Raw genomic sequence first — 21,416 nt, 5'->3', positions numbered from 1 at the left:
GTACAGAACCTGCTGGGGCTCTTACTGCTAGACTCTCCACTACGCTGCAGTGTTACCAGCCTCCCTGCCACAGAGCAGGGAGCCTAAAACTCAGAGCCCAGGCTCCTACTGGGGTTCTGGGGCAGCCCTGCCACATAAGGGCTTCTAGGCTCCTTGCTTCTAGGTAGAAGCCTGAAAGACCCAGGTGCCCTGGCTCCAGCTGCAGTTTGGCTCTCAGATCTGCAGCAGGGACCCTGGAAGTCCTGAGAATCCCAGCTCAAACCAGGGCTCTCGGGCTCTGTTATGGAGTTGAGAATCTGAATCCTCAGACCACTTCCCAGGGTCTGCAGCTCTGGGGCAGCTGCACCAGAGACTATCTATTAATCCGTGATTTGACTGTGCCACCAAGACAAAATGATTCTAAAGAATGGATGCACCCTTAATCCCAGAGATAAACATGCTCTTCCATGAATCTGCCCGAGGAGGAGCACGCTTGTTCTCAATGGCATATTTCCTTTTGCAGATGGAGCAGATCCACAGATTCAATCCACCCTACATCAAGATTATTCATGAAAATTCTCTTCTCTGCATGATCTGTAGTATAAAGTTGTTAGTGTTGGTAATCAAGGAATATAATTACTGTTAGCTGTTATATTAACTGGAATTTTTTCAACTCTGGATGTTATCAAAGTAGCGGACTCTTTATTGGCAGGAGCTAAACTTGCATCTAGAATCAACATATTAGTGTCTCCCCAAAAGCAGGCTGAAGACCCACTGACAAGCTTGGGGGGTTGGGGGGGGGAGAGGAGGGGGGAAATAACTGTATCCTCCCTATCAGCCTTCCTTTATCCTGAGGGTTGTTTGTCATCAGTGGGGGGAAAAAAAGCTCCACTCTTTTGCAGGCTTTGCAACGGTGAAGTCCTACAATGTTCACTATTATTCACTGACTAGCATACTACCTTGTAGGCACAAAAGTTCAGCTAACATCCTTCCTTTAAGTTTCTCTCTTGCAAAAGGAAACAAGCAGTAGGAACTAACCAGGAAAGACAAAAGCAGCTCCATACATTAACTGTTGATGTACTGAACCACTAAATTAAACAGTATTTCCGTTTGTAAGATCATAATGCATACACCTTAATAATTATAAATCAAACTGAATAAAACTGCAACATCACTGAAAAATAAGTAAAAGTTTCCTAATCCTCTGCAATTCAATGCATAAACTGTAATCACTCATTTCACTTCCATTAGGTTATCCTTACAACTGAACGAGCCATTCAATAAACATGCCACATTTTATTTCCAAATATTCAAAGTCAGTTAGCTTCTCTTATTGCAAGAAAAAAGTCTCATTAAATTGCTTCCTGTAACAATTATTCTGTTTCATATGCATCCCACTAGGACTTTTGTACAGATTTGATTAGTCTTCCCAGTTAGAAATTCACTCCACAATCCACACACAAAAAACTCCTAGATTCATAACTGACTGACCCCTCACACCCCACATGAAACAAACTCCAAAAATGTATACACTGTTCTCAGGCTTGGACCACCATATTGACTTTATTTCTCATTATCCCACTCTCAACACCAACTGAATTTTTCCAACATAAGATTGTTATAACTTCAATTGATTCCCCAAAAGCAAAATCTGGGAGGAACAGAAGTCGCTTTCCCAGGGGAAAAATATTAACCTCTCTCTCTTCAGAATGTAAAGCTTTTATCCACTGGTGACAGTATGTCAGCCTAGAAATTTCAAACTCCATGGACTAGAGCAGTGTTTCCCAAACTTGGGACGCCGCTTGTGTAGGGAAAGCCCCTGGTGGGCCGGGCCGGTTTGTTTACCTGCCGCGTCCGCAGGTCTGGCCGATCGCAGCTCCCACTGGCCGTGGTTCGCTGCTCTAGGCCAATGGGAGCTGCTGGAAGCGGCGCAGGCTGAGGGACGCACTGGCCGCCACTTCCAGCAGCTCCCATTGGCCTGGAGCAGCGAACCGCAGACAGTGGGAGCCGCGATCGGCCAGACCTGCGGACGCGGCAGGTAAACAAACCGGCCCGGCCCACCAGGGGCTTTCCCTACACAAGCGGCGTCCCAAGTTTGGGAAACACTGGACTAGAGAACAAAATGTTGTCTTCCCTCTTAAGGACATCAGTCACTCCAAAACCCAGCACAAGGAGAGTTGGCAGGGTTGTCAGTGTGTTTGCTTTCACTGCTGTCCAAATCTGCTGCGTGGTGACAGTAAAACTGCCTTCAGTCTAGGTATTTTCAGGGATACTCTTGTTCTTCTGGCCTGCCTTCAGGCATTTTTCTAGAATACAGATACAGACCTAGCATCTAATTCAAAGACTTGAAATTGTACTCTGCTATAACATTTCCGATGTTAAAATTATTTTTTGTTGCACTGTATGTAAAGAGCTTCCTCATGTCTTTGTATTTTTCTATCTTATTTCATCCATTTAACAAATTGTGCAAATACAGTTTTCACATGCATTCTTGTATGGCTGCAAACAGCATAGTAAAAGAAAAGGGTTAGGAGGGATATAGCCCTTTTTGAAACATTGTACTGCTAAGGTTTTTGTTTTATAAAATGCCCCATTGTCTACACTACAAAATGTACCCATTGCTGACAATTGCTGTAGTTGAACCAATTAGGTTTAAATCAGTTTTTGAAACAGTGGTCTCAGCACTTGTTTAGCTGCACCCATTACTGGTGATGGGTAAATTTTGTAATTTAGACAAGGCTTTAGAGAGCTCTCTCTCCAGGATGAAATCGTAAGTGAATATTGTAACAATTATCACTATAACCCAAACAGCACTAGTATCAGACCCAGTGTAAGATACTGTACAAAATTAAATAGCTGTATTTAAACCCATTTTGTGAATAGATATGATAGAACCATGTTCTAAAATCATATTATAAATTCTAAAGCAGCATTGTTGTAAAGCTTTTTCTTCAGAGTGGCCTGGCCACAAAAAATAGCCCTGTAGCAGGGCTTAACTGTTTTTGCCACCATGTAGTCTAGACCTGCTCTGAGCTGTGTTTAAATAAAAAACAGAGAACAAAACACACAAACCCCAAGCCTCCCAATATTGGTACCAGTGGTAGAGCTGCAACAATGGAGAATTACAAGTCCCTTTTTTGCCAATCCATATGCAGTCTGGCTGTCAAAGCACAATACAAGTCAGATAAGCTGAAGACATGTTTAAATGGAGTCTAAACACTGTTCCTCAATTCTGCCTGAAGCCCAGTGTACCAGAGCCTGAAACTGTGAAAAAAAAGGTACAAAAACAGACAGTAAGGTATGGAAAGCTGTGGTTCTGGGGCAGTGCAGCCTGCTCAAGTGTTTTGGGGTTGTTGTTTTTTTTTTTTAAAGGCACTTAAATTTTTGTCACTATGCACTCACTGTTTCAGGGACAGAAGGAGGAGGATCCTGGGAAGGAAAGGCACTTGGAATTTTAGATGACCTCCACCACCACCTCTGTAACCATGCTTTTCCTTAAAGGACCCTAAGGAGTAAGAACATGGAGAAGGTGGGAACTCCTGTTCTTTTTCCTTGGACATTTTCTTCTAGTTTACAATTTCGCCCTCCTTTCCATCATGCTGTGTGCATGCGTAATACAATGGTGAGAATTCCACAGTGATGCAGTGTTTCTCAACTAGTAGCCTCTTCAGATGAGATAGAATGTGTTGGGTTTTGTTTGTTTTTAAGCAGTGATGCATTGTTAAACACTAAAATTGCATTTTGAGGCCTCGGAAGGCCAGTGTGCCTTCCTTCCTTCCTTGAACTTCCATATATCTGCTAAATCCTATTATTCCAGTCAGGAATTCTGGCCTCTATATGGAAAAAGTTTCCCCATTCATAGTTCAAGAGCCCTGCTCCATAGTGGCTCTACACTGGCTGAAAGTTCTCTGCTACATCTACAACAGTGGTTTCTAAACTTTAACAACCTGTGAACCCCTTTCACTAAAATGTCAAGTCTCACGAACCCCCTCCTAAAAATGAATATTTCCAGGGATTTTCTCCTTTACCTGGACTATAAATTATAAAAGCAGTGCTCTTGGAAATATAAAATTTCTTTTGATGACATGCTTATTACACACTATTTATAATTAAATTATTATTTATCATTACAGTATTTTTATTACATTATGAAAACAGCAACACTCTTCCAAGATCTCACTTTCATAGCTTGTATCACTTTGAATAAGCCTGTTATAAGACAAGGATCCTAGGTTTCATCAAGGAGTATCAGATGTGAAACAGCAGGAAGGTATTTAAGAAGCCAACTCAAAGAGTTCCTCCTACACAAGCATTTAGGTCTTGAGCAGTCCAGGCAAACAACGCACGTTACAAGAAGTTTAAACTTGTTCTTCATAATAATTTTAAAAACAATACTAGCTGCCTATTTAATTTTAAAACAGCAAAAAAAATATCCACCTCCCTTTCCATTTCTTATATGGAGTCTTGAAGTTTAAATCTCCTCAGTGTGATAAATATGCTTGCTTTGATCTGCTTAGCTCTTGGAAGTCCAGGGTCTCCGTGCTGCCGGCCCTGTGCTGCCCAAGGTCCCTAGGAACAGCTCTGTCTGCCATTAGGGAATTTTTCCCCCAGAGAACTCCCTGTAACATTTTGTTAATCCCCAGGGGTTCACGAACCCCAGTTTGGGAACCACTGATCTACAAGCATGTTGTGAAGTGGGGTGAGCAAACACTGGAGTTTTTTCAAGCTGTTAAGGTAGGTTTGCGGTACTGAAGAAAGGCAGGGGAAACAATAGCAACCACCTTTGCAGATGTAAAAATAAAACTGTCAGGTTTCCTGCCTGCTTCTGGGTCTCAGAGTTTTTACACTAAGTGTATTTTATATTGGTGACATGAACATTTAATAACAGAGCACAGAAGAGACCTCAGTGATAAAGCAGAGAGCTTTAATTTCATTTTTGTATACAGAAAAAAAAGGAATCTTCTGCCCTTTTTGAAAGAGTAAGGCATGGTGATGGGAATGAGGGTTTATTTTTGAGTTTCTTTTGTATAAAAGAATTTGGATTGATAGCCAAAAGTGTAACTAAAATACAATCTCCAGCTATGATTAAGTTGTTTCCTTATATTTTTCCTTCTAAATTTATTTCCAATTCTCTACTCTTCCTGAGATTTTGAAACCCAGACAGTAAACAGAATCTTTCAAAACAGGAAATGCTGGCACACACACACACACACACACGGGCAAGAAAAAAAAAAGTCAGAGTAGAAAGTTCAGATATAGGCATTTTGTGGATTTTATTCCATTCTGCACCTTTATGCAGTATCTATAAACAGGAGTACTCCACAATTAAGTTGGGGAAAAACACTAACCCAGGTATTTTTGTCCCATGTGTATGCACTGGGGGGGTACGCATGAATTGCAGTTAGCTTGGTGGTCAGTACCCAGGTTAACTTAGCCTGGGTGTGGGTAGCCATGCTGCAATGCCAAATTCCTGTGTCCTCCCTGGTGCTGCACTGGTGTCCTTAGGACACTTGGGGGCACAGCCCTCGATTCTTTGTGCTGCAGCGAGAGGGGAGTGCTGGCTGACATTTCTCCTCAGCAGAGTGTTAGTAGCTACTGCCACTTTTACCTACTCACTGCAGCTGGGTTCAGTGTCATGGGGAGTTCAGAGACAGAAGCTCTCAGCGGGCCCCTGCTCTTGAGAATCATAGGACTAGAAGAGACTTCAAGAGGACATATAGTCCAGTCCCCTGCACTCAAGGTGGGACTAAGTATTATCTAGACCACCCCTGACAGGTGTTTGTCTAACCTGCTCTTAAAAACTCTAATGATGGAGATTACACAACCTCCCTAGACAATTTATTCCAGTGCTTAACTGCCAGTTAAGAAGTTTTTGCTGCAATTTAAGCCCATTAACTCTTGTCTTATCCTCAGAGGTTAAGGAGAACAAAATTTTTCTCCCTCCTCCTTGTAACAACCTTTTATGTACTTAAAAACTGTTATGTCCCCTCTCAGTGTCCTCTTCTCCAGACTAAACAAACCCAATTTTTTCAATCTTTCCTCATAGGTCATGTTTTTTAGACCTTTAATCATTTTTGTTGCTCTTCTCTGGACTTTCTCCAATTTGTCCACATCTTTCCTTAAATTGTGGCACATAATATTCCAGTTGAGGCATAATCAGCGCAGAGTAGAGCGGAAGAACTACTTCTCCTGCTAATACATCCTAGAATGAGGTTTGCTTTTTTTGTAACAGTGCTACACTGTTCACTCATATTTAGCTTATAATCCACTCTAACCCCCGATCCCTTTCCACAGTACTCCTTTCTAGGCAGTCATTTCCCATTTTGTATGTGTGCAACTAATTGTTCCTTCCTAAGTGGACTACTTCGCATTTATCATTATTGAATTTCATCCTATTTACTTCAGATCATTTCTCCAGTTTGTCCAGATCATTTTGAATTTTAATCCCATCTTCCAAAACACTTGCAACCCCTCCCAGCTTGGTATTGTATGCAAACTTTATAAATGTACTCTCTATGCCATTATCTAAATCATTGATGAAGAACAGAAGATTGGTATCTGCACACCCAGTCTAAAGCCCTCACCACATGAACTTGGTGACTTCTCATTAAATGCCTGCCTCAGGCACTGACAGAACTAAGATCCAGTCCCCAACCTTAACTGTAATGGTAGAAGATTTAACATGGACAAAAAGCTGTGAGTAGGGGAAGGGGTAATAAAAGTAGCAAAGCTTAACTAGCAGCGTTGTGGCTTTTCCCAAATTGACATGTACTGACCTGCTCCTGGTGCGCAACTCTCACAAGCCTGCACTGGGAGGTACTATAATCATTGAATAAAGAGCAATCTGTATCCGGATTATTTTTATTAATGATAGTATTACTGTAGCATGTCAGAGACCCTGCCATGGAGCAAAACCCCATTGTGCTGTACAAACACAGAACAAGAAGGTCCCTGACCCAAAAAGCTCGCAATCTAAGTATAAAACAAAAGACAACAACGTGGTTACAGACATGAGAGTAGAAGACAGACAACATTGGTCAACATGATAGGCAATGGTATCAGCACACTGGTGAACAACAGTTGTCAAGTTTTTTTTGTCGGCATCACAGAAAAGGGGGAGCGTTTTAAGAAGGGACTCAGAGGAGGATACGGTAGTTCTAAGATTGTTTATGAGAGGCTATTCCAAAGTGTGAGGGGCAGCATAGGAGGAAAGCATAAAAGTGCTTGTTTGAAAAAGTTAACAAGTGGATGATGGAGGCTGGCAACACAAGCTGACAGTGAATAAGAGATGATAGGTAGGGTGGGGATAGGCTGTAAAGGCCTTGAAAGTGAAGATAAGCAGCTTATACTTGATGCAATAGAGAAGGGAGTCGGCTATGGAGGGATGCAATGAGAACGGTAGCATGGTCAAAGCAATGGGCTCAGAAAATCATCTTTACAGCAGCATGTGAATGGATGTGAGCAGGGCAAGGCCGCATATGTCAAGGCCAGAAAAAAGGTTATTGCAGTAATAGAGACACGAGATGAGAGCCTAGACAAGAGTTTTGGTTGTGTGGACGAATAGCAAAGGCTGTCTTAGATGCTATGCAAAAAGATTAAGAAATATAAGACTTAGCCTGCACGCAAGGACTAATGAATAAAGTGCAGACATTTATATTTGTGCATATGTTGCATCTCCAATCCTAGCTACTGGTAACTGGAGAAAGAGAAAGGGTGGGACTTCTTGTACCCTCTCATTACAAGGGTGCTCTGCAATAAGCGAAGGGCCACAGAAACGGAAGCACCAAGCAATTATTTCTTTTTATATGCTTTCAGTTTCTTCATGGTACTGTAGGTTCTGCTGAGGGACTGTCCTTTGCTATGAACGGAAACAAAAGCTGACAAGACTCAACTGGCATTTTCAGAAGTGCTCTCAAGCAGTTCTAGCAAATTACAAAACATGCTCTGCACTCATCAAAGGGTTCCCATAGTGTCAGGGGAGTTCCAGGCCCTCAAGGAATTCATATTCTGAAGTAACAGCCTTCCTGTGACTGGGTCATCAGCACAGTGGCAGGGAGCTTTGAGTAGCAGTCCCCAAAAGGGAAGAGATAGGCAAGCAGTGAGCTAAACTAAAAAGACTCCTAAATGGGGAGATTTCAGACAGTAAAGGATTCTTTAATTTATCAAAGGCATAACATGATCCAATGGCTAGAAGTTGAAGCTAGGTAATTTTTCACCTTATCTGTAGCTTAAGTGTAATTAATCATTGCAATAATTTACCAACAGCTGTGGTGGATTTTGTATCACCTAAAATCAAGACTGGTTGTCTTGCTAAAAAAATATGCTCTATCTTATCCAGAAGATATGGACTTGATATACAGATTATTAGGTGAAATTCTATTGCTTGTGTTACACAAGAGATCAAACTAGATGAAAACAATTTTTTTTAATTTTTTGTTTTGTTTTGAGTAAGCTGAGCCACTCTGCTTCTTTCCTGGTGAACTGGCTGTCCTGGGAACATAGGAGGAATTGTGGGAGGACTATCAGTAGTCAAGTCACTTAGCCTGCAAAGTAGGGAGGTTACCATTCTAAATGGAAGCCTCACTTGGGCTTTAGCCTACAGCCCCAGATAAGCCAGCTAGCCCTGGTTGAAAGCACCACTAAACTCAGATGAGAGAGTTGTGTGTGTCCCACTACAGCCATGCCACTAAAAGGCACGCAGTGTAGCCGCTGTTTGTTGGCAGGAGAGCTCTCCCGCCAACAAAAAAAGACTTCTACCCCCAACGAGAGCAGCAGTAGTTTTGTCAGCAGGAGAGCGCTCCTGCTGACAAAGTGCTGTTCACACCGGTGCTTTTCCTTGACAAAACATTTGTCTTTCGGGGGGGCAGGGGGAGAGTTTAACACCTCTGAAGGACAAAACTTTGTTTGCCAGTGTAGACAAAGCCTCAGAGAGGGGGTAAGGCGCAACACCTGAATAAGAGCCTACATTAACTCTGTATCGATGATAAATCCTGAGACATCTTCCCTCTCACTACATAACCAAACCAAAGCCAAAAAGCTAACCAATATTTGAGACTTATTGAATTGGACTTTATCTACCTTCCTGCCCTACACTTCATAAAATTAAGTTTGAGACAGACATTAAACAGGATAAATGTATTTTCCCCAGGGGAAGAGTGCTCCCCAAGGTTCTGGATCCATTATAAGGGGATGTTGTCTTCTAAATTGACATATGCAAATTGTTTAAAATATTTGGAGGTGGAGAGGGACGTTTATTTAAAACCAGGCATAAAAACAAGAACTTTGACAGAACAGTACAGGAAGGTGCAGTTAATATTCTTTCCTTTAGTTCAATTATTGCTAATAACCTTCCACACACCCCTCCAATACTGCTTTCCGGAAGCATCAAATATCATTTGTAAAGGTTGAGGAGTAGGTGGCTACCCCTAATAGAGTTCAGTGGGTCCACAAGAGTTATTTACTGGCATAAGATGGAGGTATGATCCCATGCAACTCCACACAACCTCGTTTGTGCATGTGCATTCCTGGGCAGTACCTCAGCAAAACATGCGGAAGCACTGAATTTTAGAGGCTTTCAACATGTCCAGACCGCTAGACATTTGTCAGCACAGTATTGGCTATCAATCACACTATATGCTATTTTCAATGTCGATGCTTCTATGGAGGAGCCATTTATCCTAATTTATACCAACACTTTGAAAGAAGAGTGCTGTTGACAGTGAAGTAGCAGAGAGGTTATCTATCATAGATGGCACCTACAGCTACCTGTTTAACCAGCAGGATCTAAATGTTGAGACTCCCCGATATACAAACAAGACCTATGACCAGATGAAGTTCAGAGTTTTGAACCAATTTGACTCTACATTTGTGAAATGGGACAGTAAATGAATACGACTAATTTTATTTGTGAGGAGCTTGGCCCGTTATTACAGTAATTGCCTATGTGTATGTAGACTGCAATCACTATGGACTAGTGCTATTGCTTTGTGGACACTGGATAAAAATAGAGTATTACTCATTGGAACATGGGGTCGGTGTAGTTAAATCAACAGCTGGCACTTAAAAAAATCTGATTAGAAGAGGTCATTGGTATTGGGGTCCCAGAGATAATGGAAGGAGCATGAAGGGGGAATTTAACAACTGTGGTGGAGTTACAGACCTAACACATCCACCTTGTGATGCTGTTATTCTGCAATACAGACAGTATTGATCACCCAAAAGCCAGTTTCCTGTTGTCAAAGGCTGTTGGCTGGGCAGAAGTCATGACAGAAGTAGACAGATTTGCATACAAAGGGTAGAATGTCAGAGTCACCCCCATATGCCAAAGAACTGAATTGTACTTCTATTTTGTCAAAGCAGATGACTCAGCAGGGGCCCTGCTTAATAGAACTACTTTTCCTTCACACACAAGCACTGAGAAACAAGCTGTGCTTTAACTATTACCTCAAAACAAGTCAGAAGATGGTAGAATGTGCCACTGAAAGGGAAAGTTGGAGATGGCACTTGCACAAGAGTGCCAATTAATATGAAGGCCTGTGAAGTCTTTAGCAAGTAGGACTTAAATTCCATTCCCTCTGTCACAGACTGCCTTAGCGTTCTTCAGCATGGTCAGGTAAGTTTTGTTGTTGTTTTTTTTAAAACCTAACAAGTCACTGAAAAGTATTGTTATTTTATATGAAGTTCAGTTTAATACTGCCCACACCTGTCAAAATGCAGTTGTGCTCGGGGGAGGGGGGGCCTCCAGGGCTCCCGCCCATGCTCCAGGAGCTGCCGCTGCTGGAGGGGGGAGGCGGCCCTGGACTGCTGCTGCTGCTCATGGGGTGGGGGACAGCCCAAGACCACTGCTGTTGTGTGTGGGGGGGGGGGCGGGGGGGGGTGTGATGCGGCTGGTCCCGGGGCCGCCTGGGGTCAGTCTGCCAGCTGCAGAAGTTGCAGAGGTCCCAGAAAGACACAGAACCCATGCCTTCCATGACCTCTGTGACAGACTCGCAGCCTTAATGATTACCTGTTCTTTTCATTCCCTTTAGGGCACCTGGCATTGGCTGCTGTTGGAAGACAAGATACTGGGCTAAATGGACCTTTGCTCTGACCCAGGGTGGCCATTCTTATGACAGTGCGTAACTATAAATGTAGTTTTCAGCAAAAGCTACACATCTGGGCAGCTAGCTAAAGAAGGGTAGTGTTTTCTGCCTCAGCAGTTGGGGCTTTTAGCATGTAAGCAGGACAGGTACATCTTCTTTCCATACCTTAAAGAGGGGAAACTTAATATGGGATAGGAGTTTAAAACCATAAATCTCCACTGTATCCAACCAAAGTTCAGATTAGTATAGATAGCATTCAAATTTCAAGTGACAGCAGGCTTCCTAGTGAAAACAAATTGGGAGCCAGGGAAGGTGATGGTCATTTAGAGCTACACACCAACTTTACACTGGTTTAGGTGAGTGTAAGCTTCCATGTCTGGAAGGCATGATTCACAATCATAATGGATAAAATTCTTAGGCTGTGCTACATAATCTAGTAGCATGTTCCCCAGAAGAAGAATAACTAGGGCTCTATCATTAAAGATGCTTCCCCTCATAAATTTGCCTTTTTACAGAAAATATGGGTACTCAAAAAAAAAAAATGCCTTTCAGTAGGCAACCATTGCTATTAAGGGACTTTTGCAAGTCTTAAAATACAAGGAAGCCTCAATGTAGGACATCCTTTGCAAGCAGTTTGTTACAAAAAAAATCTTTAAAAAACTAGACTAAAGGTAAAATAAGAAACCACTGACAATTCCCAACTGGGTGAAATTTAACACCCTCACAGAGTGCCTAAGAAAACTATGAAAATCGAATTCTACTAGTTCTGTGGACTTAAGTGAGTTAGAATACTGCTTATGGAAGATTCCCATTGTGACCAAGTCTCACCGCAAGCTGTTTAAAAAAGCCATATACACGTACTAGAACAGCAAGGACGGGACGAAAGATTAAGATTGTGTAATGGAGGAGATCCACATTCTAACAACTTTCAGTCATACATTAGTAATACATGAGATATGATGGTACGAAGAAGGGCATGCAAAGTAGATGTGGTGAAAGATGAGCTGAGTCACAGTTGTGCCAAATCATTTGACAATATATTTATGCAGGTATCTGCTGGTAAGGCATTCCCATCTAATAGTAATTTCTTTAGATAGCAGCAGTGAAACACTCCAGAGTTAGGAATAGTTTGCATAGCTCATGCATGAGGAAAACAAGAATAATCTCATTTCTACTAGTTCTCATTTTCATCCTTTGACCTACAGACAGGCAGCATAACTACCAGCAGGAGACAAAGTGCTCCATGGTTGACCTCTGGATTTACCTGGACAAAGGCTTGATGAGAGAGGATAGCTACACCAGTACTTTATCCACCATTTCAATCCATGTTTAAGAGAAAAACAAAAACGTTGTTAGAATAATTTTGCTACATTAGGACTGAGTAGCTGCATCACAGGGGAGCATGGATCAGCGTTCACGTTGCACTCCCCATCAATATCTGGCCTGGGGAACCAATGATCCAACCAGCGGACCAAATTCAGTGATGAATCCTGGTCACGTGCCACCTGAGGCATGTTGAACATACGCTAAGAAGAAGCTGCATCACAAGACAAACTAAACTTTTATGCAAGCTATGACTTTTCATTTAGAGTTTTTGTTTTGTTTTTTGAAACACTGAAGTGGAACTATTTTAAGAAAGCCAAATCTATTCTCTTAAAAACAAATTCACCTAGCAGCTTAGTTTTAGGCATTTGTGAATGAGTGCATCACTGGGTTCTTTGACCGTTACAAATATGCATAACACCTTAATTCTAAATATTACTGTTTTATACCAATAGGTACTCAAAAATTACACACTAATCTTTGTAACTATGCCATTGCAAGTGGCATCACAGCTCTAGCAGATATTTCACTTGAACATATGCCCCCTCTGAGCTCCAGAATTAATTTATGAGCAAGCCCAAGGCCTATCCAATAGCTGTAATTATTTGATTGATACTCTCATTCAGTAGAAAAGGTTGGTATGTTCTCTTGGTACAAATAGAATGGAAGAGCATTTTTCTATTTGGTGGCAAAACTGGAAGAGATTTTATTAAGGTGACAGCAAGTGACTACAAAAAGATGAAATACAAGAGAGATCAACCATTTCAAGAATTTGTTTTGACTACCCTATTAATGGGAATTTCCTCAATACACCGATTAGTTTTATTAGTGCCTGGGCCATGCATAGATGTCAGTGAAACCTATTACTCAGTTTAAGTATTTTTTTAGTGTCTCATTTAAAAGCTTGACAGATTCAGAGAGAAGCTTCCAGCCTCACTAGCAACCATGCACACTTTCATGAGGACTACAGTTGTGGCACCTGGCTTTGAGGTTCCCAACTGAACTGAGAATTTGCTTATAGAAACAGTTTGTAGATCAGAAATAGGGTTGTGTGTTTTGCATTATAACAATTTAATGACCACGCAAAGCAGATTTAAAAACTCATATTTTCATCCTTCCATGACTATCTCAGCATCAGGGAATTTCCACATTCAGCAATAATGGTATAAATAGAAATCTGTTATAAAAAAGTTTGTGGTCAAGAGTGGGGTTAGTGCTTTGTCATTAAACAATGTTAAGTTTGCAATCAAAAATCACAAACACACTAATAATAACGGTATAGGCTCTAAGTTAAATGCTGATTTACCTCACCATAAAAACCTATGCAATAATTTTCACAAGAACAAACAGTGCTGTTTAATACCTTACAAAGAAGGCTCCTCATCTCCAATCATCTGTTTGATAATCAACATTTATCCACTACTTATTGTTGCTCTCCTTGTGCCTGAAGCTTCATGTCCACAGTCTTTAGTTCATTTTCATCTTTGTAGTAGCTGGCCTCATTCTTGTAGCAAGGTGAAGGTGAATTACTTTCAAAAAGCATCAGAAACTTCAGTGTTTTGACATGCCAACATTCGATTAAATTCATTACAGAAGTGACAGGCCTTTTCACCCATGACCACAGTTACCCTCAGACTATCATGCCACACCTTCATTGCTTCCATCTTCTCTCAACACTGTTAGATGCTTCTTGACGTTGTGCACAGTCTACTGATTGCCAACTGCTGAAAGAGGGAATCATGTTCAGACTGAATTCACTTTTGTTCCTGGTGTGCAAAGAGAATCCTCAGCTGCTTGGACCAAGGGACACGTGATCAATCAATTAAGGCATTCACCATGGCTATATATACTAGCACAGAACTTCCCATTTATTTATAAGGAACTAGTTCTTATATACCATGCAGGTACCTGTGTTTTATGGATGCATAATTCTAATTTATGATACATTGCACTGCAGGACTACTAGTCTCAGGAAAAATGGAAGTTAGGAAAACTAGCTAAATAGATTGAGCTGACAGAGTTCAGGCTTTCCATCCATTCTAGGGAGAAAAGTATACAATAAACTAATTTTAGCACCAATCTTTATCAATGCCTTGACATTTGTAGTCAAGCTGACTTTGAAAAGCCTCTGCGTGGAGAAAGACAATTCTATCTGAAAGGAAGTCTGAATTAGATTAGTGTTTCCTCCCAATGTCTCCTGTGTAGAGGGAGCAGCCCAGAGCTATTACGGGCTAATACTGAGCATTAGATTAATTAAGACTTCTAAAACATCTTAATGCTGCGACTGTTGCAAGTACATTATTTGAGCACTAAGAGATACAGCAGACTGGCTTGTCTTGTCCAAACTGACACTATAGTACAAAGGACGCTACTAGGAACAATTATGAAAAAAAGTCAGTTTTAAGAGGTGTAAACATTAGAATACGAAACATATAAAAGACTCAATATTTCTCCATTCTGAAGAGTGACAATGGAAACATCCGTTGGACACTACTCTGTAGAAGAAATCTTTCTTCTCCCTGGAAGAGGAGTCATTCTGTTGGCTAAATATTACAACCAATTGGCTCAATGTTCCAGGGTATTTTACGGTAAGGCTTTGTCTAAACTGGAACCTGAATGACAAAAGTTTTGTCGTTCAGAGGTGTGAAAAAAAAAAAATCACCACACTGGTGCTTTTCGTCAGCAAAACTTTTGTCGTTCAGGGGGGCGGGGAGAACAGCGCTTTGTCAGCAGGAGAGCTCTCCTGTTGACAAAGCTACAGCCGCTCGTTAAGGGTGGAAGTTGTTGGCAGGAGAGCTCTCCCCCACCGACAAACAGCGGCTACACTGCATGCCTTTTAGCGGCATGGCTGTAGCAGCACAGCTGTGTCACTAAAAGGTGCACAGTGTAGACATAGCTTAAGTCTTAGTCAATTCATCAAGACTTCTGTATTTGAAAGAAGTGTTAACAAGAGTTGTGATTTTACAAAGTCACCAGTGATAATTACAGCCCTTCATTAAAAGAACGCCTTCCCACATAGAAAAGGAAAAATGCCAGAGTATGTTTTCTTCTGCATATAAGTTGTCTTTAGACATCTGTTTTGTACAAGTGTCTGTTTTTCCTGTGTAAGTGCTTACTTTGACACAGCGTATTCCTATTTTATCTCAAAGAGATTAAGCAGTTCAAAATGTGTGTGTGTATTTCTGCCTGACTTCCCTGAGCTGGCTCCAACTTTGTGGTGACATAAGGAAGGTGGACATGAAAAAACTGGATGAATCCATAGTCAGTGCTTGACCCAGATGTTCTTAATCTGAATGTCTTTGGTAGAGGTTCTCCTCCTCTCTAGATGCTAAATCATCTCTGTGGCAAATGAGACAGGAGCAAGTTTTGAAGAGATAGGATTATTCCAAATTAATGTGTTTTCAAAGAGCTTCCTAGGTAGGGCGACCAGATTTCCCGATTTTATAGGGACAGTCCCAATATTTGGGGCTCTCATATATAGGCTCCTATTACCCACCACCTCCCTCCCAATTTTTCACACTTGCTGTCTGGTCACACTATTCCTAGGGAAGGTTACCTACAAAGATACCCATCATGCCCCATTTTGAATTATATGATTTGAACACTCTTTTAGGATCTTGATATACTGAGTATAAACATTTCCAACAAATACACTTAATGCAAGTTTACCTGTGAAGTGGTTTTGCTCCTTCCTGGACTAGGAAAATGAGAAAGCACATGGAGGGGAAAAGGGGGGGGGAAATAAAAAATAAAAGATGCAGCAGAGCTGTGGGGGAGCAAGTTTTCTGAAAGTGTCAAAGTTAAAAACAAGAGAACAGAGCAATAAACTTCTAGATTAACATGTGTTCTGCCCACAAGAAACCACGCATCACTACATGTATTGAAAGCTCTTGATAATCAGCATGACAGAGGGTTTTTTTTTGTTTTTTAAATGAGTTTATATGGATTTTATTATATCCTCAACTCTCCTGAATCTGTATGTTTTTATTGCTCCTACTTATCTATTAACTCCCATTTTACTGGCAGTTTTGGTTTTATAGAAGTTGTTCAAAATTTAACACAATAGACTTATAGCAGCTGTTTTAGGCTCTTTGTAAGACATCATAAAGAGATTAAAAATAGAAATACAAACAAAATTTCAGAAAGCTATATTCTGAGTTCATCTAACTTTCATAACATCCAGGAGTACTTCACATACTTTAAAGTAGAGTGCACACATCACTATCTTCTATCCCAGAAAACATACTGGCGGAAGCAGAGGCATTAGTCTGTTTTTCCCCAATTTTTTAAATATGACAGTCTTCTTATGCTTTTTGTGAAGGTTTTTTTTTTTTTTTCTCACTTTCTCACAACTTGAGGGATGGGGAGAAGAAAAGTGATCTCCCACCAGTTTTTTTTTTTCTTCAGAGAAAGTATTTCTATCATCTCTTCCGGTCATTACCAAAGCTTCAACCTGCAACACTGTCTGTTGCATCTGTATTGTCTGTGGCTACATTATATTTGACTCCTACAGGCATGGACATTGTTATGTCAAATGCTAAATTTATTTTATTCTGGTCAAGAACTCATATTGCTTACACAAAATACACATTCAGCACATGACTGACCTTATACACCATACTGGCTTTTTTCTACCAACTATTGAACACATCCATCCCCGCCACCACAATAAAAGTTTGTGAGCTATGCACATCCTTGTATCAAAGGGAAGATAAACCTCCTGAATCTCAAAACACATTAATAGTACTACAAGTCTGAACTTTGACTTATTTCCCAAATGTTCAAAGTTACAAAATTTAAACAGTACTTTCAAATTAAATAATGATAAGACAAAAGCTGGAAGATTTATGTTTAACGTTGCTGATGTCTTTAACTTATGCCTTTGAAGTGTTTTTCCTCCAACAAGTTCAGGAGCATGTATTAATTACAAAATTTAGTTTTTACCAGCCCTTTTTTCTAGAATTATGTAGTCAATACTTGGGACACTAATATAAAGCCTATTAGTTGTTTGGAATGAAGGAAAGCCTTACAGTTAAGGTACTGAATTAGACAGAGCAAATCTACCTTTGATCCCCAGCTCTCTCACAGATTTCTTTATGTGACCCTGGGCTAGTTACTTCATCTTTTTGTGCCTCAAATCTCCATCCACAAAGTTGTGGTAATTTTCCCTTCCTTTCAGTTGTGTTGTGAAGATAAGTTTATTAAGGTTTATAAGGTGTTTAATTATTACTATAACACAGGCCCTATAAGTACCAGATAGAAAACTGGAAGAAGCTGAACTGATTATTTCTGTGAGAATTGTTTTGGAAAAATATGAGTCTTGCATGCAAAGTACCAGCTTAATTAATGAAAAAATGAAGCAAGTTGTCTGACAGATGTATAAAACCTCTGAAAATAGGGTTTAAAAACAGAAACATTAACAGATAACTACAGCAGTAGTATTAGAAGCTGTATTATTATAGCACAGACTTCATTAGACTACACAGTTGAGTTTGTGGAGGAGTTAACACCAGGAAAGAAGTCCAATCCCTCCACCCCTCACCCCACCCCAAAAAGATGATTTTCTTCAGTTAAATGGAAAAAAAAACCTGATGAATTGGATGACCCTGCAAGAGAGACATTTGACACCACCGTCAACATTAAAACATAGCCAGAATGGTTTATATTCCTATGTTAGGCCTTCCAGCAACTTTTCAGCATCATGTTCATCCAGGAAGAGTCTGTTTCTCTTCAACATCCAAAAAATGGCAATGATTAATCTAGGCCTAAACCATGGAGACAACCATAACTTAAGACTTGATTTTTTTAAAATGTTATCAACACCTTCAATATAGCACAACTGAGCAACTTAAGAAGCAGATACAGCTTTCTCCTAGATATGCGGGACAGATTCAAATTCACAGGTCCACTATTAGATACAGAAGTGAAGAACAGGAAAAATTAAATGAAACGACATTGACACTAATGCCCTATCCTGAATTAAACAAGAGAACTGACAATGACTAGAAGCATCTGCAAAGGGACAAATGTATTCTACTTAAAGCTACTGATTCTAATCTGAAAAGAAAAAGGATGAAATGCTGCATGTAAATTGCTAAGAATGCAGAGGTGAGCAGATCTTTGCTAATTGCACAGACAACTAAAATAAAGACTAGAGAACATCTCAGGTCCATTCATCTTGAACTTGTCATATAGTGTTCGGCACACTATTTAAGCCTTATTGAGAAAGCAAAATACCCCGCAGTACTAAGACATATTGCATAATTTCAAAAATTCTTCCATAGCCACCATCAGCTTCACAGTTGGTTGTATTAGGGCTTGTTCACATGGAGACATTGACCATAATACCTATTGCAAAATAAGCTATGCCACAACCGCTCCCCATTTTGGCACTGTTCTCAAATAAAAATCACTTTTATTCCAGAATAATTACACCAGTTTGGAAACATCCTAATTATTCCACAATAAAGTGATTTATTTTATTCTGGTCAATTTCCCCATGTAGATAAACCCTTAGAACTGATAGCTCATCTTCCCAGAGACAGTCTGCGTACTCTCAGGAAGTCTACATCCAACTGATGAAATCTGCACTGAGCCAGAGGACTTTGATCAAAACATCACATTACATGCAAAGATTCTAAAAGGACACACTAAGTTTACAAAAGCAACTGAAGGCGTTTCAGATCAGAGGCTAGTGACACTGACAGTCTTAGTGGAAATTTAGCTTGATCTAATGAACAAACTAGAACCATACAAGGACACACACACGAAGAATTTTTCCATTATTTAGCCAGGATGGCTCCTTCTGCAGCAAGAGGGAACATCTAAGTGGTGTGCATCAGGCTGCAGCCCTTTTTCTGGCTCTTCCAGGGCCAGGCTGTATTCACCCCATCTTCTCATATTTGCACACCCCATCTGTGGCCCCACAAAGTTGCAAGACTTCCTCCTGGCATCAGCCATGATTGCTATCTGCCAGACAAAGAAAAGGAAGCTCAACGGAGGTGCTCTGACTGTGGATCCTGTTTTCGCTCCTATGTTGTTTCATGTCTCTAGGCAGAGTTCCTCTGGGCAGCGTTCAGATTCCTTTGAAGAGCCATGGGACTGTCCAGGGTTCTTTGCTTGGTCTCCCCATCTGGAACCCCCCTACACCCCCTACTGGTTGAATCCAGAATAGGAAGTTGAAAAGCAGCTAACAGAACATGAATCTGAGTTCATTCTCTTTGATTTTAAATGCTACGAAATCCAGATTTACAAAGGTTTAGATTACAAAAGATTTTTCCAAATCGGTTTACAAAGGAGCATGTTGTATCAAAACAGTGGGGAAAAATGTGCAACTAAACCACAGCCAGGGCCGTTAATCTAGTGTTGTCTGTTTTTAAGAGACCTGCATTCTCATTTAGACAGTTCAGAATGTTTTAAAGCTCATTTGGACTGGTTTGATCCAAGTTTCATAACAGAGTCGATGCTGAAAAACTAAGTATGTTGGTCTCTAAAAGCAGATATGAGAATGTTATTAACAGCAATACCTAGCTCTTATATAGTGCTTTTCATCAGTAGACATCAAAGCACATTACAAATGAGGTAATATATCATTACCCCAATTTTACAAGTGGGGAAACTGAGGCACCATTACTTGTATTGTAGTAGCACCTAGGAGCCCCTGTTACAGACCAGGAGCCCAGTGCTAGACATCATGCATAACCGAAAGACATTTCCTGCCCTGATTAGGCTTATCTAGTTAACAGACTAAGAATTCAGTTGCACTCTACTACTAGAACTAGAAGCACATCATTGTGGATAATGTATGCATTTTTATGTTTGAAGAATAAATACATTTTATAAAGCAAATAACACAGTATGGGCTTTGTGTTTCATTTAATAAAAATCGGTTTTTCCACTGTTTTTTTTCTTCCCAGTTGGAGAAGAGCCATTACCACCTTGTTAGCCACCAACCTTTGCCATGAAGTACATAAGAACACTACACATTCGTCAATGTATTAACGAAATATCTGAAAGGGACTATTAACTCAGCAATTGCGCTATTTATTGTTCAGGTCCTGTGTGTATATACAAGGAAAGGCATAAAATTTAAACTGAGAAAGTTGATTGAATTTATTTGTGTGTCGCTTAGAAACAACACACAAGACACTTTTCAAAGAGCAATAACCTGAGCTCACCAGACTGAAGTGCCACCCAGTGTAGCATCAGCTGGTGAGGATGTTTTATTTCTCTATTCGCCTAGAAAGCAGAAGGCAATATTTTCACACTGGGATTTTTTTTTTTTTTTTAAGTTCTGTTGTAAACTCTTCAGAGCAGGGACTGGGTCTGTGTTTGCACAACAGAGCCCGATGCGGACTGAAAGCTCTGGGCACCCTGGCGTTAATACCGGCACCACGGGAGCAGTCATCAGGAAATCAAGACAAGGCATCGTGTGGTGACAAGAAAAAACAGCATTATTAGGAACGCTCAAAATTAGCGACCAATTAAACCCCCGTTTCTTCATTTCCTAGCGCAGGAGCCGGACGCGTTTACCAGCCCCTGGGCTAGGAGGCAGATCTATCCCACCCGGTGGGGTTATCGGGGGGGACACAGGACAGCAGCCCTGCCTCATTCGGGGGAAGCGGCGGGGGCTCCCGGAATAGCTGCATGGCTCGGGGTCCCTTCTCCCCCGCCCAGCCCAGCCCCTCTCCCCGGGTGACTCACCTCTCGCTCCCCGGTGCGTTCGCTTCCAGCGCCGAGGCCCGAGGCCGGGCCAGCTCGGGGACGGGAGAGGCAGCCCCGCACCGGGGGAGGCGGCCAAGACCGGGAGCCGAGGGGGAACGAACAACAGGGCCCCCCGCCCCGGCCCTGAAGCTCCCCCCGCCCGGAGCCTCCGCCTCCCCGACGGGCAGCGCCCCCCGACGCCCCTTCAAGCCACCAGAGCCCGTCCTCGGGTCTCCGGAGCGCGGCGCTTCCTCAGAGCCGCGGAAAGCGAGCCGCCGGCCCCAGCGCTACCCCGGGCTCGCTCAGCCCCTCCGCGCCTGGGAGAGCCGC

The 21,416-nt window shown here is 41.4% G+C and overlaps 1 protein-coding gene across 2 annotated transcripts in view; it reads right to left on the bottom strand.

Annotated features, from left to right (window-relative positions):
- Nucleotides 1-21,198, bottom strand: part of PIK3CA (phosphatidylinositol-4,5-bisphosphate 3-kinase catalytic subunit alpha) — a 67,126-nt gene extending 45,928 nt beyond the window's left edge. The window contains exon 1 of one of the 2 annotated variants that reach the window (XM_024219538.3): nucleotides 21,087-21,198. The gene's annotated coding sequence lies outside the window, so the exon portion shown is untranslated. Of the gene's footprint in view, nucleotides 1-13,746; nucleotides 14,135-21,086 lie in introns of those variants that run through there. The other variant, XM_024219537.3, reaches the window with a different exon arrangement.
- Between the last annotated feature and the right edge of the window lie 218 nt (nucleotides 21,199-21,416).

The sequence above is a fragment of the Terrapene carolina genome, unplaced genomic scaffold (genome assembly GCF_002925995.2).
Source record: "Terrapene carolina triunguis isolate 2854851 unplaced genomic scaffold, T_m_triunguis-2.0 Scaffold88, whole genome shotgun sequence".
NCBI lineage: Eukaryota > Metazoa > Chordata > Testudines > Emydidae > Terrapene > Terrapene triunguis.
This window is presented reverse-complemented; position numbering and strand designations above follow the sequence as displayed.